This window comes from Octopus bimaculoides, chromosome 6, assembly GCF_046866305.1.
Source record: "Octopus bimaculoides isolate indiv1 chromosome 6, ASM4686630v1, whole genome shotgun sequence".
Lineage (NCBI taxonomy): Eukaryota > Metazoa > Mollusca > Cephalopoda > Octopoda > Octopodidae > Octopus > Octopus bimaculoides.
This window is the reverse complement of record NC_142933.1, coordinates 75043830-75051809: the sequence shown is the minus strand read 5'-3', so window position 1 is coordinate 75051809 and position 7980 is coordinate 75043830. Positions and strand designations below refer to the sequence as shown.

Here is a 7980-nt window from a genome sequence, read left to right as displayed (position 1 = left end):
AGGGCAAAAGTTAAAACCGTTTTAATGGATATGTAAATAAAAAAGAAAAATAAGTAAATAAATAAAGGGTGCGGGAAAGAAGACTATGATATAAGTGGTACAAGGATGCTTATGGATTTCTGCAGCTTCTCGACATAACATGAATAAGAATAAATAAATAGATAAATACGATCAAATAAATATAGCTGTCATAGTTAAGGGGAGACAACTACTACAGATTTTTACATATATAAAAAAACATCCATTGAAACGGTTTTAACTTTTGCTCTTGGTTCAAATATAATTGAACAATTGTAGAGATCACTAGACTTCAGTCATAAGGCCCAATGTTCGAAGGTCATGCTTCACCACTTCATCCCAGGTCTTCCTGGGTCTACCTCTTCCACAGGTTCCCTCCACTGTTAGAGTGTGACAATTTTTCACACAGCTGTCTTCATCCATACACAATACATGACTACACCAGCTTAGTCATCACTCTTACACACCACATCTGATGCTTCAGATGTCCAACTTTTCTCTCAGGGCACTTATACTTTGTCGTGTATGCACACTGACATTACACATCCAGCAGAGCATACTAGCTTCATTTCTTAAAAGTAAACAATCACATTATTGAAATCTCAAAGCTACAAGATAATGCATAATTAATTCAAAGCAGTATCAATAAATAAGCAAGGCAATGGACAGAGAAACCTGACTGCTAAATGGTCAACACTTTAGCATTTAAACCAGCCATATCTAGTCCAAATAGTCTACCTATTTTATGTTCAGACAGATCTGACTCTTCACACCTAACCAACAATGTCATTCTAAAAATAAACAATCCCATCATCGAAATCTCAAAGCCACAAGATAATGCATAATTAATTCAAAACAATGAGAATAAATAAGCATTGCATTCGACAGAGTAATATGGATGCTAAAAGGTTATATATATATAACTACCATTAAGATATTGCAACTAACTCACTCAACTGTCTTTACTCTTTATCCAAATGAAAATGGATATTAGCTATTACTGAATTAATATTTGAAGATTTGATTAGTACTTTAAAATAGTTTGACTAATTTCATTCTTTTGGCTTTTTTTAAATCTTTTATTACAGAAATCCGAGAATCTGCATTATGCCTGGGTGTTGGCCTCAGTTTACTACTCATCTTACTGCTTTTATGTCTCCTGATCTGTTGTGTCAGGTTTGTTATTGTTTCATCTCTTAAGCCATTATTATTCTTTTTTTCCTTTTACTTGTTTCAGTTATCTAACTGCAGTCATGCTGGAGCACCGCCTTGAAGGGTTTTAGTCAAACAAATCGACCCCAGGACTTATTTTTAAAGCCTAGTACTTATTCTATTGGTCATTTTTGCTGAACTACTAAGTTACAAGGATGTAAGCACACCACACCAGTTGTCAAGTGGTGATGGGGGACAAAAACAGACACAAGGACACGGACACACACACACACACACACACATGACAGGCTTCTTTTAGTTTCCATCTACCAAGTCCACTTACAAGGCTTTGGTCAGACCGAAGCTATAGTACAAGACACTTGCCTGAAGTTCCATACAGACTGAACCTAGAACCATGTGGTTGGGAAGCAAGCTTCTTACCACACCGCCATGCCTAGAATTTCTTTTTTTATTATTTTCACCAAAATCATTATTATTTAACATCCATTTTCCATGCTGGCATGGATTGCACAGTTTGACAGAATCCAGAGAACCACAGTGCTGTCTCAAGCTCTAATGTCAGCTTCAGCATGGTTGCTATAGTTGGATGCCCTTCCTAATGCCAACCACACTACATTATGTACTGGATGCTTTTTTCATGCCACCAGCACTAGTGAGGTCACCAAATAACTTGCAAAACAGGAAAAGAACAGGTGGCACTGGCATCAGCCATGACTACAATTTTACTGGACTCAACAGGTCTTCTCAAGCACAGCATATTACCCGATGGTTGAAGGGTACTTTTAAACAGGCCATTTATGCAACACTTACATCGGCCACAGCTACAATTTCACTTGGCTTGCCAAATCTTCTCAAGCACAGCATATCTCCAGAGGTCTTGGTCACTTGTCATTGCCTCTGTGAGGCCCAATGTTTGAAGGTTGTGCTTCACTGCCTCATCCCATGTCTTCCTGGATCTACCTCTTCCACAAGTTCTCTCCGCTGTTAGGGTGTGACACTTCTTCACAACTGTCCTCATCCATACGCAACACATGACCATACCAGTGCAGTCGTCTCTCTTGCACACCACATCTGATGCTTCTAATGTCCAAATTTTCTCTCACAGCACTGACACTCTTTTGTGTATGCACACTGACATTATACATCCAGCCGAGCATACTAGCTTCATTTCTTTCAAGCCTACACATGTCCTCAGCAGTCACAGCCCATGTTTCACTGCCGTGTAGCATGGCTGTTCACACACAGGCATCATACAGTCTCCTTTACACTCTGAGTGAGAGGCCTTTGTTACCAGCAGAGGTAGGAGCTCTTTGAACTTTGCCCAAGCTATCCTTATTCTAGCAGCTACGCTCTCAGAGCAGCCACCCCAATACTGACTTGGTCACCTAGGTAATGGAAGCTCTCAACTACTTCTAGTTTTTCCCCCTTGAATGTGATGGAATCTGTTTTCTGTACATCTTCGGTGTTTATTGCCCCTGTGAATCTGTCACACACAAAAACTATCTTTTCAGTTAACCTTCCTTTGATATTGCTGCACCTCTTGCATGTCCAGAGCTTACACCAAGTACATTTTATGGAGTTTCTACCTACCCCTTTTCTACAGATCGAGCAGGTCCATCTACTTGAAGGGATTTGTGATTTGTCTGCTTTCCTACTTATTAAGACTTTGGTTCTTGTATATCTATCTATCTATCTATCTATCTATATATATATATATATATATATATATATATATATATATGATTTGTTCGAATAAAACCTGTCAAGGCAGTGCTCCAACATGGCCACAGTCAAATGACTGAAACAAGCAAAGGAATAAAAGAATATATATAAACATGTGTGTGTGTATATATCATCATATATATATATATATCAAAACTCCCACTCTGCTCCTAGCATCTGATGAGGTGGACATATTCTACATTCCCACAAAATTTGAAGTCATATGGTGCTGAGTCAGACTGAAATTATATACGTACATACATATGTACAAACACACACACACACACACACACACAGAGCCACACACGTGTAACTAATATATAAATATTTATCTAGTTAAACTATTCAAAGGTAATGATGGTGACGAGGACTAAGTTATGATAAGTTTTCCATTTTCCATATATTAGTCAATGTTTCTTCTTTGGTCTCTTGCAGACGTCGAAGACAAAGACGGAGAGAATCTTCTTCTGGAACACAACCAGATTCAATAGTTTCCTGGATACCCCAGCATCATTTTTTGAATGATGACAGTGAACCACACTGTTTCAGAAATGTTAAATCAACTTTACACTCAGATCCTTGGGAGGTAAGTATTTCTGAGAGTAAATGTTAACTTTTATATTTTACTTGCTGAGGCACTAACTTGAAGGATTTTGTTAAACAAATTGACAGCAGTGCTATTTCTTTTTCTTAAGTCTGGTATTTACTCTCTCAGTCTTTTTTTTTTGCTTAACCTCTAATGTTATTAGGATGTAAACAAACCAACACCTATTGTACGGTGATGATAGGGAAGGAGGGACAAACGCACACACACACACACACGCACACACATATGATGGGCTTCTTTCAGTTTCCTTCTACCAAGTCCACTCACAAGGCTTTAATCAGCCTGAGGTTATAGCAGAAAACACTGTGTGTGTGTGTGCGTGTGCGAGTACGTGTGTGTATGTGTGTGTGCGAGTACGTGTGTGCAAGTGCGCGCGCGTGTATGTGTGTATGTGTAAATGGGTATAAAATTAATTTTTTTATACCCAATATATGCGAAGTGTCACCAGAAAATACTCATTAGCAGTCCTCTCTGTTTCAGTTGCCTCCCTTTACACCCTGTTGCGTTATCCTTTTGTTCTCCAAGACCAAACTAATAAGCATTGGCCAAAGTACTGGATTTAATATATTGAAACTAAAATCCATGAAAACATTACTAAAGCATAGGTACAGTCTAACAACTGATACCAGTAAAAGTGTATCACATTTTTAATTTATATTTTTGATTTGCTTTCTTCAAATTTAATTTTTTTTTTGTTTTTTGTTTTTTTTTTCCACAGACTGTCAGGTCAAGCAGTAGCGATGGTCCAGCGTTTTTCACTGAAGGTATTCCTGCATTTTTCTCATCAAGTATTCGTGGACTCAATGGAACAAAGCTAAGTGATTGGAGTCCTGGTGCTTTACAAGTCAACCTCCGTGACGACATGGCTGTTTGATTGGTAAAATTAATTTGCCTTAGGGCATTTGAGCTAACTTCCATGATGTTTTGGTTGTTGAACAAGGGATTTTGGTGCTTTCCAAACCAACCCCCTTAATGTTGATTTGGCTCTCCGATTGGTTCTCACAGGTACATTTCAAGTCTGCTTCTGTGAAAGGAATTTGGAAGTCAGCTTCCTCGAAGATGACTCCCACAGTTTGACAGTTGTTTCTCAACTCCATTGATGTGACAATATCTTTTTTATTTGCTTTGTTTTGTTTTGTTTTGTTTTTTCTGTTTACTAGCAGAAAGAGAAGCAAGCAAACAAAAGAGAATATAAAAAAATAATGAAGTTTTTTGTATTTTTAGCAGGAGTTACTGAACAGGAAATACTTCTGCGATGTCACATTTCCAGAGTTTACCTGTCAATGTATTCTACATTGTTTCTCAAGGTACAGAGTTTGACTGTGGCTAAGCTATCAGCATCAAAAAAAATCCAAAACAAGGCAGAAAATAGTACCAAAGAACATGCGTTTTGCTTCTACAGTAAGGAGATTCTCCGAGTAGCTCTGAGAGAGTGAGACGAAGAAATAGACAGAGTTATAAGTACAACTACTTTGTACTTAACTATTGTTAAAAAAAAATTGAAAATTATTGAATGAAAATTCACCCAAATCTTGAATTTAAATGACTTTATTCTTACAGCAAGAATTAATGAATATTCATCACAAATAGATATATACATGCTATAACACATGCAGCCAATATGACACTAACAAAATTCTTCTTGGTATGACTTTTGTTTTGTTTAATGGCAAGAAATTTTTAATGAAATGAAGTGAATATGAACATATAACAGATAACTTTCCTTCCAATATGAATAAGGAAAAATATGAAAATACAAATTATATTTCTGATGAGTACAACTGAAGGTTGAGATATAATTTGTTGTAAGTGGAACTTATTCTTCCTTTTACTGATTTATTATATACAGACTCACTTCTGAATTTTTATTTTATATATCATATACATGTGAATAGAATAACCTAATAATTTCTGACTTTCCAAACCATTAACAGAAACAGACAAAGACAAAAATCTTACTAAATATCAATGTATGCATGTATGTATGTATGTATGTATGTATGTATGTATGTATGCATGCATGCATGCATGTATGTATGTAAATATGTATATGTATGCATGTATGTATGTATGTTTTTCTTTGAGATATACTCAAAAGTTTTTCTTAAGAGAGTTCTAGTTGGTCACTAACAAAGTGACAAAACGTTTTTGAGTTAAGACTGTTTCCTGGCTTTGTAAATATGTGGTTAAGTTGGTGTACACTTATATGTAGGTGTAAACAACTGCACTTAAGTTCTGTATAACTCTATGTGTGTGTGTGTGTGTGTGTGTGTGTGTAATCTTTGGAGCGTCTTATTAATTATCATTGTGCTGCTGGTAGATTGGATTTTGAAGAATATGCATCATGTGTGCATGTATGTATGATACAATATATATATACATATATATACATATGTATATATCAGAATTTTCACATAAATTAAGTAATTTTTTATCAAAAATAATAAATGCACTTGTTTTTCCACTGATATCAAATAATTGTTAAATGATGCATAAAAATTCAAATTCAAAGTCCACCTGCTAAATGCAAACAATTCTCCACTGCAAACCAAAAATAACAAAAAGGCTATTCTGCCATTTAAATATATTTTATTAAGTTATTGGCTACTTGTACTTTACTTGATCATGAAAATAAGTGGCATAAGTGATTTTGCAGAATATCCTTGTATAACACATCGCCATTGGTTATCTTCATTTTCAAATGTGACTCAGTTAGTGTAGTGCTGGATTCTATGGAATAATTACAGTTTATATCCACAACAAAAGAAAAGAAATATTAATTATTCTTGATAAAATTTTGTCTCCTTAATCTTCATGTAAATGCACATATACATGAACACACAGACATATATATATGAATATATACACATGAACTCACTCATAAACTAATATATATGTACATACTCATACACAAAGTATTGTCTATATTACTGCTTGGGAAGAAGGTGGCTAGCTGGCAAAATTGTAAGTACACAAGACTAAATACTTAGCAACATTTCTTCCTACTTTATGTTATGAGTTCATATTACACCAACGTTGATTTTGCCTTTCGTCCCAGTCAAGCACTGGGATTGATGTAATCAACTAGCACCTCTCCCAAAATCTCAGGCCTTGTGCCTTTGGTAGAGAGAATTATCTGTTGAAAAATAAAAAATGTTTTTTTATAAATTTACTAGTAAATTTTTTAAATCAATATTGATTTGAGAGAAAAAATAATTTTGAAAGGCAAAATAGGTCCAAACTATGTAAGCATTGAAAAATGGACACTAAAAGAATGATATAAAAAATTCCAAGGAAATTTGATATATTCTAATGCTGATTCTTACCCCGACCAAAAAAATATATTTTTTTTTAATTTTAAATACTGATTTGTGTAAATTTTTGTTTACTTAAATTGATTTTATGAATCTAACTATTTGCATCAAGTATTTTTTACAAATAATTATCTTTGTTACAATTATTTGACTACTCAACGTAGAGCAGGTCTGGAATAATTTTCATAACAAAGCAATTGATAAAAATCAGTGCATTGCAGCAGTAAATTTTCCCAACAATACAAGAGACTATTTTCCAGTTTATAAAATTTGTAAATATGAAAGAGAACAAATATGTTTGAAGAAGGGTTCTTAAAATGCTTACATTTGTAGACATGACGGAACAAAGCTTAGAGATTCACTTGCAAAAAATAAGACAACAATAAATAATTATTCTTGTATTTCATTTGAAATTAAAATAGAAACTTGAGACAACAATATCACTATAAAATAATATTTCACATTTATTTTTTTAAGAGAAATTGTACTGATATATATATGAATATATATATCATTAAGAGATAGTTATCTTTTTTCTTTCTTTTCTTTTTTTTTTTTTTTTTTGAAAGATTCATTGTAATTGTTAATTTGTGTATTGATAAAGAAAATACATTTCATTGAAATAAAGTATCTACCTTACTTGAACATTACTATTTCTATTTAATTCTAACAAGTCTAAATTTGTTTATTTAATGCAGATAAATTTCAGACTGAACTACTGATAGCTGCATATGCTGTATCTAGAAATGAAAAATAATTAATCCTATCAATGTGAGACATACTAATTACTATAAACATTTCTTCAGACTGCAACTACAAAGTTTGCAGTACTCTAGAAGTAATCAACAGGCTGATTTCTATGAATAGCCATAATAAGATATAAACCTTATTAGAGTTTTCTGGAAAAACAAAAGCTCATCTTCAGCTGGTTGGATTGTTGCTCTCCTTTCAGATTTTCTAATGTCAAGGTACAAGTATGGCAGTGTTGTAAAGAATTCACTTCATAATTGTGTAGTTTTAGGTTCAGTCTCACTGCATGGCACCTTGAGCAAGTGTCTATTATTCTCTTGGGCTGGCCAAAGTCTAGCAAGTGAATTCGGTTGAAAAAAACTGTGAAAGAAACCCATTGTGTGTGTGTGTGTGTGT

The 7980-nt window shown here is 34.2% G+C and overlaps 1 long non-coding RNA gene across 1 annotated transcript; it reads left to right on the top strand.

The window, feature by feature from the left end:
• Positions 1–1097: 1097 nt before the first annotated feature.
• LOC128248038 (uncharacterized) lies at positions 1098–7625 on the top strand. Its single transcript, XR_008264310.2, has 3 exons — positions 1098–1194; positions 3349–3499; positions 4239–7625. It is a non-coding gene; the product is annotated as an uncharacterized LOC128248038 (long non-coding RNA).
• The last annotated feature ends 355 nt before the right edge of the window (positions 7626–7980 follow it).